Below are 12,291 nucleotides of genomic sequence, written 5' to 3'. Positions count from 1 at the left end.
GCCTAACTAGTTGTTGGCCCAACTCTAGCATATAGAGCCTTCTTACATTATGCTTCTTCTTATTCCAGTCGGGGTTGTTTTTCATGAAAATTGTTCCACCATTGAGACATGCAGTATCTGTCAAGGTGAAAAATATAGATAGCGGCCACCTTCTAGTCCCCCGCTTCACAGAGTGATGTCGCGTCATTTGATCAATGCTGTCTATACCTCCTTTTGTTTCATTATAGTAGAGATTAACATCTGTTTTCTTTTTCTCTGTCGACTCATCCACTTTTCTATCATTATGTTGTGTGGATTGAAGTAGGAGATTCTTAGTGGGCTTGAGTCTGGTGATGTATGAAACCAAGGTAACTGGTGCCTTGCCTGTTTTCGGGTCTGTGAATAAAAATCTAGAGGAATATAGCTCTCGACCCTGCGTCTTCTTTAGCTCTTCTGGTATGTGCTTTCTGTTACTCTTCAATGTCCCCACCAAAGTCAGCTTTTCATCATTGTAAAGTTCCTCCGCTAGCTCGATGGATGTATAATAACGATCCGTTGTTACATTTCTTCCGGTTCCTTCCAGCGGCTTCACTAGGCGTCTAACAACTGCCTTTGCACTCCGTTCCTCGGCGGGTCGCTCGTCCTTTCCTGCATAGACCTCCATTTTCAGAATGTACCGGGTGTGTGCATCGGATAACATCCTAATCAATATGCCATATTTGCCTGGCTTGTCTTTCATAAAGACTTTAAATGGACATCTTCCTCGAAAGAGCGAGAGCATTTCGTCGATTGTTAGATGTGCACTAGGTATGTAGTATTTTACAAACAATTCGTCAATTATATAGAAAACTTCACGAATGGGGCAAAACTTATCTTGCTTTCGTCTTTCAGTTCTTGTTTGCTTATCATCAAATATAATCAAGGACAGAAGTTCTCCAAATCGAATACGACTCATTGTAGCTGTGTAGATGTTCCTGCCCAGTACTTTTCCCCATAAATCATCAATTGGCAGTTCACTGTCATTATTTGCACCCATGAGTATCAATGAAGGCATATAATTCTTCTGTGTTTGTAAGTTTTAGATTCCTAATACTAGCTTCTTCGTTAGTATGATGCACAATAATGTTCACTATTTTAGGAGTTATAAACTTTTTGAAAGATTCTGACGCATTAGAGGTCAAACCTTCATTTGTCAAACCTTCATGGAAACTCACTATATTCTGTACTGACCTGCGGACTTGCCTTGGAGGTGCAGTAGTATATTCCCTACCGCTTCTTGCTATAACAGCGATGTTAGAAGTAGAAGCGTGCTGCTGATCAGGGGATGAACTTCGCGAACTTGAGTCACTTTCAATTTCTCTATGATATTCAGTGTCACTGTCGTATGTTACAACATTATCATCTTCTTCTGGATCACTTGCATCATCTATATTATCTTCATTTACCATAACTGTCACCTCTTTTTCTGTGAGAAAACTCCGAGACATTTTGACACTCTGATTATTACGAGACATTTCACACAACTAACTTCCAACTGTTCCAGTTTGAATAACAAGACAGTTATTACTTTAAAAGCAACAATGAAAACATAATTTGAATTAAATTTGTATATCCAATGGTACCAACAATCAAACAATGTATATTAATCTGATTATTGATCATTATTTTCAGACAGAAAAATTGTCACACCCATGTCTAAGGGGGGGCAAAAATTGCCCGCACTATAAATGAAGATGGTAGGCAGATTTAAATAAATCATAAAAATTATAAGTCCGTGTCATTATATACTTGAGATATTAATCTAAAACTACGTACAATCTTGTTTCTTCAGGTCAACAATTACATATTCTACACAAATAAAACAAATAGTGCGGGCAATTTTTGCCCCCCCTTAGCAGTGCTAGGGTTAAATTAAAGCATGAAGGACACAAGAAATATTTTATACATTTTACTCCCCTTGTAGTCACAATGGCAGGTAAAAATCTAATAGGGCTGTAGGTCTGTAATAGTACATTATGCAACGAGCCTATAATGAAGGTAATTAAGAAGCGAGTATGGATATTTATGAAACGAGCGCAAGCGAGTTTCATAATTTTCATACGAGCTTCTTAATTACCATTATAGGCGAGTTTCATACGACTTTTTATGCTCGACCATATTTCTAACTTGATATTATTAATTTTCGTTGTATATGACCTTGACGAATGTCCCGTATGTTGTGAGATGTGCGCAGACGCGAAAGTATTGATTTTTTCCGAGGAACAGATGTTCACATTGACCTTGCTAGGCCATAGGAACCTACAGAAATTAAATTAGACATTGAAAAACGAGATGAATTTATTTGAATATTATTTACAATTAACGCTAATTATTATAGTAACAGAACATAACCTTCTGCGACAGTATTGGATTTCCAGCCTCCATGACTTTTCGCTAATTCTCTTTCGATTGCATATCCGAGAATAATCGATACTTGTGGTTTTATAACGGTAGAAAGCTGACCTGTCATTGGCTGAATAGTTGTAACCTTAGTCGTCATTGGCTGAAAGACCTGACCTTTAATGAGTAGGTGTACTTTAATGACATGCATTAAAGGTCTGCTACCAGGTGTATAATTACTACATTTCGGCATGGTCGAGCATAAATTAAATTAAATCACTTTGGAAAGCGTATTATATGTCTTTCACGTGTTACATTTTATGTTGCCTTATTACCATGTTTCGGCCTTCTATTGCCCATCATCAGAACTGGTTGTTGCTGGTCTTAGCGCCTTTTGTTTTTTTTTCCTGTGAGGGTGTGTTTGTGTAGTGTAATGTGAAGTCAAAGAGTGTGTGTGTTCTGAAATTGATTTGTGTGTTCAGAATTTCATTTGGATGTGTTTTTGTGTGTTTGTATATTTCGTATTGTTCTAGTGTGTTTAGTTTCTGGCTTTTTGGTTGGATGTGTTAAGTACATAGCCATAACAAAATTACAAAACACTTCCACATATGCACAACACATCACAAATTCTAACCACACATACAGAAACATCAACACAGACATGGAAATTCTAAACATCCAACCAAAAAGCCTGAAACTAAACACACTAGAAAACTACGAAATATACAAACAGAGAAATGCACATCCAAATGAAATTCTCAACACACAACTCAATTTCAGAACACAAACACTCTTTGACTCCACATTACACTACACAAACACGCCCCCACACGAAAACAAAACAAAAGGCGCCAAGACCAGCAACAACCAATTCTGATGACGGTCAACAGCAGGCCGAAACATGTTAACAAGGTAACATAAAATTTAACACGTGAAAGTCATATAATACGTTTTCCAAAATGATATAGTTGTGTAATGAAGATGTATATTAAATTAAATCAACACTTTTTGTTTTTTTAATCCTTTTGTTGTTGTTATTATTATTATTATTATTATTATTATTATTATTATTATTATTATTTAATCCTAATATTACTTACTGTGGGCTATAGCAAGGAGATGCACTATCACCTTTACTTTTTAGCTTTGCTCTAGACTAGAGTATGCCATTAGGAAAGTCCAGGATAACAGAAAGGGTTTGGAATTGAACGGGTTACATCAGCTGCTTGTCTATGCGGATGACGGGAATATGTTAGGAGAAAATCCACAAAAGATTAGGGAAAACACTGGAATTTTACTTGCAGCAAGTAAAGAGATAAGTTTGGAAGTAAATCCCGAAAAGACAAAGTCTATGATTATATCTCGTGACGAGAATATTGTACGAAATGGAAATATAAAAATTGGAAATTTATCCTTTGAAGAGGTGGAAAAATTCAAATACCTGGGAGCAACAGTAACAAATATAAATGATACTGGGGAGGAAATTAAACACAAAATAAATTTGGGAAATGGATGTTGTTATTCGGTTGAGAAGCTTTTATCATCCAGTCTGCTGTCAAAAAATCTGAAAGTTAGAATTTATAAAACAATTACATTATCTGTTGTTCTTTGTGGTTGTGAAACTTGGACTCTCACTTTGAGAGAGGAACATAGGTTAAGGGTGTTTGAGAATAATGTGCTTAGGAAAATATTTGGGGCTAAGAGGGATGAAGTTACAGGAGAATGGAGAAAGTTACGCAACACAGAACTGCACGCATTGTATTCTTCACCTGACATAATCAGGAACATTAAATCCAGACGTTTGAGATGGGCAGGGCATGTAGCACGTATGGGTGAATCCAGAAATGCATATAGAGTGTTAGTTGGGTGGCCGGAGGGAAAAAGACTTTTGGGGAGGCCGAGACGTAGATGGGAAGATAATATTAAAATGGATTTGAGGGAGGTGGGATATGATGATAGAGACTGGATTGATCTTGCTCAGGATAGGGACCTATGGCGGGCTTATGTGAGGATGGCAATGAACATTCGGGTTCCTTAAAAGCCAGTAAGCAAGTAAGTAAGTAAGTATATTATTTCGAATCGATAATGTAAAGTGGATGCATATTACATAATGCGAAGACTAGAATAATGCATTGCAGAGATTAATGTAGCACAGAGAATAATGCAATGTAGTCTTGAGAGATACTGAGTGTAACATAACCAGAAACCATAAATAAGTCACACAGCATTCAAGTTCTGTAGCTTTAACATGTATGAGAATTCGTGGTATACTTGTAAATCATGGCAATGCTTTATCTTTTATAAGCCGTTGTATTTCGGACGTGTATGGATCTCGCAAACTCGTAAACACATTTCATTTGATAAAAAGCATTCTGTATTGGAATACAGGGCAGACTCTCGCTGCAGTTTTTAATCTAATGTAAAACCCTCCATGTGAGTTATATGCACTCTGATTATAGAGAAAGAAACTCGTTTAAAATCAAGAGTGGAAGTCGGAAAATAGAAAACAAATACGACATATATATATATATATATATATATATATATATCATCGACATTTTGAAGTTATTATTTTTTATTCTTTTGGCACAACATTTATATACTTCGTCTGAGTAAGTTTACCGTTAGTTGTTACTATAATTCATATAATCTAACTTTGAAAGAAAATATATTCTTGAGACGAAACGATGACGACTCGAGAAAAAGTAAAGAGTTTTAAAGAAAACAATGTAATGAAACTCATAGAAGATGATAAGCAAAATAATCTGTCTTGAGGATTGATATCGGTGTCTCCTTTGTGAGAATCCGAAGTGCTACAGTGTTGCAAGACTTTACATACTTTACAAGCTTGAGGCCCAGTTTCACCAAACTGCGTTAAAATAACGCTAACAGCATGTTAACTACCGTGTTGTTAAAAATTAAACATTCTGTTAGTGTAATAGTGTTTCATCAACCATTTGAGATACTTTAGTTAGGTAACATGATGATAAGAGTAATGTAACAGGAATCAAAGAAGCAGTGATTGTATGAAAGTTTACTGAATGTGCCTTTAGTTGGTATAGTCATTTGTATATATTATTATTTTAATGTACCGAAGTACATATGATATTTCCATGCAGATATTCTGCGTCATCGTACGATGAAAGAGTAATGGAACGGAGAAAAATTCTCTCCGGCGCCGGGATTTGAACCCGGGTTTGGTATCCGGTGTGGCTTAGTGGATAAAGCATCAGCACGTAGAGCTGAAAATCCGGGTTCAAATCCCGGCGCCGGAGAGAATTTTTCTCCGTTCCATTACTCTTTCATCGTATGATGACGCAGAATATCTGCATGGAAATATCATATGTACCTCGGTACATTAAAATAAACAACAATAAAAATAATAAATATTAATAAAAATAATAATATATATGATATGCGTAAATCACTTCGTGATTTATGACGGCGCTAATTCCGTCGGATCCCGGCCATCTAGTCACTCATAACGAGTGCACCTCAGCACATGTGTGGACTTCGGTCCTACGTTCATAGACATCTATGACGTAGTGCAGAGGGGGCCACTAGAGGGAACCGAAGAGTTGGAACTTAATCTGAAACAATTCTGTTCGACGCCGGGGTGGTATCCGGTGTGGCTTAGTGGATAAAGCATCAGCACGTAGAGCTGAAAACCCGGGTTCAAATCCCGGCGCCGGAGAGAATTTTTCTCCGTTCCATAGTCTTTCATCGTATAGTCATTTGTTTTAGCGAAGAATTGTATTTTTTACATTATGGAAGTATTGGAGACTAACATAATTACAACGGAAATCGAGAAAAAGAAAGTGTAAGGAGCAGTAATTTTACCTCATATGAGAAATATAATTATTTTAGTAGATCTAGCAATTATATGAATGTAATTGAACTCAAACGTAGTGATGGAACTTTCATTAGGAAAAAGTAACGAGCATGGGTCTCTTTAACCCAATATTTTCTATCGCCATTTGAATGTGAAAACGCAAACTATGAAACAAATCAATGTTATGACAATATTAAGAGAAATGCTAAGACGGATCATGCACAAGATACAGTGGAACATTTGAAAACTGACGGTGGTACTTTCACTCTCAAAGTTGATAATTGTACGAAGATTCTTTCAATTATCCAGGATCAAATAGAACCAATAGAAAATGAAAATAATTTTGATGCTGAATACTGCAATGGTAAGCGTTAACATTGTTTTCATATCTTATATATCTAACATATCTTCAGACATCATTGGTCATAATTACATGTGAACTGTTAAATCAGTGAAATAAAGAAATATCGTTTTGAAAATCTGCAATTATATCTGAGTATTAATACGAAATAATAATCACAGAAATGCTTACGTTAATAAACATATCTTCTCTTTACTGTGGATGCAGTGCTAATATTAATATGAATCATTTTAGTATTTATGAACATATCCATTCTGAATAAATAAAAATGCTGAAGTAGTGATTGCAGCTAATTGTTTTCACTGCAAATATATCTCGATATAATAATGCGGCATGTAACATGTGTTCTCTGGCAACCATGATTCATGCTGTAACAGGACGTTAAGGATTTAACTGCGGGAGTATGCTATGTTAATTTAACAGTGGGTTTAACATGTTGTTAGCAGTAACAACAGTTGATGAAACATCTCTTCCGTTAAGTTTACTGTTAAACTGCCTTAATGACATGTTAAATATTTAACAAGGGTTGGTGAAACCGAGCCTGAGACTTGTAGTGCTACTATAATTATATCTAAGTTTATAAATATACGATGAAAGAGTGATGGAACGGAGAAAAATTATCTCCGGCGCCGGGATTTGAACCCGGGTTTTCAGCTCTACGTGCTGATGCTTTATCCACTAAGCCACGCCGGATACAACCCCGACGCCGGTTAGAATCGTCTCAGATTAAGCTCCATCTCTTGGATTCCCTCTAGTGGCCGCCCTCTGCACTACGTCATAGATGTCTATGAACGCAGGACCGAAGTCCATACATGTGTTGAGGTGCACTCGAATGAGTGACTGGTTGGCCGGGATCCGACGGTATAGGCGCCGTCTTAAATCACAAAGTGATACCCTTACACCTAAAAGTAAAAATCTATTACAAGATCCTTAAATGTTGTAGATAGATACATATAAATTGAATGAAAGAGAGAAGAAATGAACGGAAGAAAGAATAGGAAAAAAACTTAAGACATAAGTAAAATAAATGAGTGAATAAATATAGGAACAATTGAGTAAGCGAATGAAGTAGCAATTAAAATAACGAAAACTTAATGTATCAAATGAGGAAAGTAAAAATTAAGGATAGCATATTCAGTATGTTCAGTGTTATACAGTCAGAGCACACAACATTGTGCAATTGACAGTCAGTAATAAAAAGTGAACAACGAAACAATAAAATTAATTCAAAAACTCTCAACAACGTTAAAAAACTCATTGATTTCATTGATTTCATAAAATGGTTTGTTGATTAACCAACCAGAGACAAGTCTGCTAAAAGACTTTCTTTCCAGATTAAAAAGATATCTCGGAAATTTATTTGCTATTTTTAAAGACATAATAAAATAATTATTCATTGTTTTAGTTAGCCTAGATTTAGGTATGTCAAAAAGGTCACGGTTTCTGGTGTTGTATATATGAACATCATTCCTATGTGTCAACATATGTGAATTTTCTTTGACGAAATTTAGGACTTGATAAATATACAGTGATGTTACAGTCATAATTTTTTAATTTACAAATAACGGTCTGCAGTGTGCCTTCATTGATGAATTAGTTATAATTCTAATAGCTTTTTTTTTGTAACATAAGTACCTTATTAGTATGAGAACTATTAACCCATAAAAGTAGTCCATAACAAAGTATACTATGAAAATAAGAAAAATAGACAACTCTAATGTAATTCTTCGGAACTTGCATTTTCAAATTTCGCAGAAGAAATATTACTCTTGACAATTTTTTACAAACAGAATCAACATGGTCTGCCCAAATAAGTGTGCTGTCCACAGTAATACCAAGAAGTTTAAAATTATATTTTCCATGACTGTAATACTAAACGACAAAGATGCAGTTTTACTTTCATTTAAAAGAAATTTATTAGAACCAAACCATTTCTTGGCTTTATTAAAAACGGAATTACTAATAGGGGAAGCTATGGACGAACAACCGAAACAATGGATTGCATAAAGAAATGTAAACAAATAACGAACACAGTATCTGGTTATGTTTTAGGTAAATTTCGATTTAATAATATGGCATTTACGAACTCATATCTGCCGCAGTGTATTCATGTCATAATGGCTACGTCTACAGTAATTTTAAATTCCAATAAAGTGACATAGACACTAGCGGTGTCAAAACCAGTTAATATAATTACAGTAGAGCTATGAAATATGAGCACGGGCTGCATCATGACATTTAGTTGCCATTGCTAAGCCAAATTAAATAATTCAAACGTGAGCTATTATTTTTTTAATTTATTATGGACTGTGTACGGCATTGTTCATAACCAGGGACGACGCTTTGTCCGAGCGTGGACGGATTTTAGGTTGGTTGTTGCTTGCCTATATTGACGTCACGGATGCCATGGGTTCGAAGGTACTGCACTGTGAGAGGAAAGGGCAACCTGTGTGTGCTGCACTGGAGAACGAACATAAGTACGTTTGATTTGTTTAGGATTCGAACCTATGCTGCTCTCTGCCGCTGCCTGCTTGTTTTTCATTTCATTACCTACAGTTCCTAAGTACTACTGGTGCCGTTGTCACTTAATGGCAAGGTGGTTGTGCTCATGACTCTGTGTGCAGTAGCGTAAACATAATACAGGGACATCATTTTATTTTTACTTCAATTTTTATTGTACCTGAGTTTTTGAATGTACTTCACTCCCACCCCTTTTACTAAGGAAGTTCCAACTCCACACAGAACCAAGACCGCAGATAGTAAGCAGTACTGAGTTACTGAGTATAGTACGTTCCAGAAATATGTTCGCGTTTTCCAGTGACGAAAGAGCTTTCAATATTGAATCATATTTTCGCACAGGTACTGTCCGTTTGCTTACGTCGCATCCCGATTTCCCCCACCTGCTTCTGCTCGCCCCTCTGCAATAGCTGGGCTGTCTTAGCTCTTTTCTGAAAACATTAATTTCTCTTAGGAATTGGAAGTTTACGTAATATTATACAGCTGTTTAATTTAACTTAAATAAAAGGGCCTCGTTAAGTAATTAACTGTCACGTGACTTCCTCCCTTTCTACAATCCTGCGCCATAACCACTTGGACGGACAGTAGATAGCATGTCTGAGTAATTTTATATTTTCGGGTCGGGCAGAAGTGAAGATTGAATTTACAATACGTAGAGTAGGTACAGAATTATTTCAACATGAGTTACTAGTACGAAGAACGAAACTGGCAATTGAAATTAGATGCAATAGTCTATAGTGCGATAATATGCACAAAAGAACTGAAGCCTGTATCGAAATGAACGGCCACCATTTTCAAAATTGTGTTTAAATATTCATATTATGATTATTTTTCAATTTAACTTCTTTCTCTATATTGTATGCTAATGTGCTGTAGACAGTATAATATACACTGCATAATGAATACGTACGCATGGATAACTCACTTCGTGAGTAAAAACACTTATTCTTAATACAATACTGTACTTTGATTAAAGAAAAACCGAATGAAAATTATCAAACTCAAAATCGCGATATTCCTAGTTTACGTAAATGGATGAACTACTTTTCTTCCTTCCTATACCTAGTAGAGTGATTTGTGTTTTACGCCAGTATCATCGAACTCCAGTCTTGGAGGGGGGAGCAAGCGGTGTTTCCGGTTCTCTAAAGGTATAGACAGGTTAATATTAAAAATGTTAGTAAAAATAAAATGATGTCCCTGTACAATGTAGTCAGACAAGAGTCAAAACTGAATGCAATTGCAACTGCGATTGGAAGTGAGTATTTTAGTGTGGAGGGCGACAACTTACGCTGTAAACTGTGCAACACAGAACTAAAGGTAAACGTTCGTTAAGATTTGCAAAAGCATTGTGAAACGAAACAGCATAGTGAACGTTTGCTATTATTTCTCTCATCTGCAGGGTTTACAAACTTTGAGTTTTATAATGATTTGTGCGAGGTGATGGTATCTGCTCAGTAATCCACATTCTCAGCTGTTTATGGTAAAATACACGTCTAGAAAGCTACCTAGTATAACATAAATGCGTACAACTCATTTATCGTCTGTATACGAAAAAACTCTGAACCCATTCGAACAGCTGTATGTAGTAACAAAATATTTGTATCTAAAGATGAGACATCGGATGCTGTGGGACGATAAGTAGCTCACGTTGTTGTAGGAGTGATGTCCTCCAATGAACCAGGAACGCAATTTTTGTTGACATCGGAAATACTAGAAAAAGTAAACAGTGCAACTATTGTTAATCTTTTTGAGATGCACCTATGTATAACATCGTGCGATGTTGAGCGAACTTTCTCGCATTACAAGCATATTTTTAGTGAAAACAGAAGGAATTTCACTTTTTCACACTTAGGACTATAGTTTGTACCAGAATAATGTTGTGCCTCGATTGCAAATACTTGTGTGTAATTTGACTAACTCGTCGTTGTTGTATATGATGTTGTAAATATGTGTAAGTAATATTGTAAAATGTAACTAATCAAGGCATACGTTACGCACATACATACTATATGGCAGTGGTAACCTGTAGAAACGTTGCATTTTCGTTCCGCCGATCTATACCAGCAAACAGTCGCGTGCTGTCGCTGGACTGCTCCTATCAACTAGTAAACACAGGTACTCTACTGGGTGTTCAGCTCAAAGTGTGTCATGGCTCGCTGTATGCCGTCATGTGGCTAGTCGATGAGCCTAGAGAATTCAATCTTCCTACACTTCCGCAGAGGTGTATCATCTATCTGCCAAAGAAGTTGCCTAGCAAGTACGGCGTTCATTCTGAAGAGTACCTCCCAATACGTACCGTAACGCCGGTAGTGGCAGGAGTGTGAACTGCTGCGAAACATGTACACAGGTGAGTTTTTTTCTTACTGTCGGGATATGGGGGGAGTGTTAAGACGATTACTTACAGTACGTATTTGTTGACATTAATTTCGACGGTCAACATGGACACGGAGCATTTGATTTGTGTCGTGGAATGTTGCCGTGCGCAAACGATGATAACAAATACCCTGCGTACGATTTGGCCTCGCAAAACAGTTCGAAAGAAGTTATGGTAGCACACAGACCGTACAGACCGCCATCTGTTGCTACGACGTTCAAGTTATTCCGTACATGTTCTCAAGTTCAGATTGAACGCCTTGATTAATAGGCAACTTCTCTGACATAAAAGCTGAAACTCGCTTCAAATCGCTGACTCATCAACAGTGACGTCATGACACACTTTGAAATGAACACCCAGTATACACCAGTACCAATGAACCTCGTGGCGAACTGGGACAAAGTGTCGTCCCTATTCATAACTAAGCTAAGTATTCCTGCTACCAAAAGACTCAAGTTGCGGGTGAATATTCTATATAGTAGCTGGAACCCAGGTGATGCAGCAGAGAAAGAGACAGACTAACATGTTCTTACTGCATGTTCGTAGAGTACATACAACTTGAAATAAAAGTAGAGCAACTACTGACTTTATAATATAACGGCGTAACAGCCCGAAGTTGGCCAGGGCCTACCTGCGTGACAAACATTTTTTCTGCATAAAGTATGGGTACAAAGTGCTGACGGAGTTGGGGCTCACTTGGAATATGTTCCTTCGTGTACTTTTCTAGAAATTCTCTAAAGTGTTTATTATTCAAGCTATTAAGAGATTGGCATTGATCATCATGGCACATAGATCCCTGCAAAACATGGATTTCTTATCGTACTCTCTCTGAGTTTGATGGTACTGCTT

The 12,291-nt window shown here is 36.7% G+C and overlaps 1 protein-coding gene across 1 annotated transcript in view; it reads left to right on the top strand.

Moving 5' to 3' along the window:
• Window positions 1-12,291, top strand: part of LOC138703658 (GTP-binding protein Di-Ras1) — a 1,052,070-nt gene that overhangs the window by 124,478 nt on the left and 915,301 nt on the right. The window lies entirely within an intron of this gene.

The sequence above is a fragment of the Periplaneta americana genome, chromosome 7 (assembly GCF_040183065.1).
Source record: "Periplaneta americana isolate PAMFEO1 chromosome 7, P.americana_PAMFEO1_priV1, whole genome shotgun sequence".
Classification (NCBI taxonomy): domain Eukaryota; kingdom Metazoa; phylum Arthropoda; class Insecta; order Blattodea; family Blattidae; genus Periplaneta; species Periplaneta americana.
Note: the sequence above shows the minus strand (reverse complement) of the source record. Positions and strands in the feature narration are given on the sequence as shown.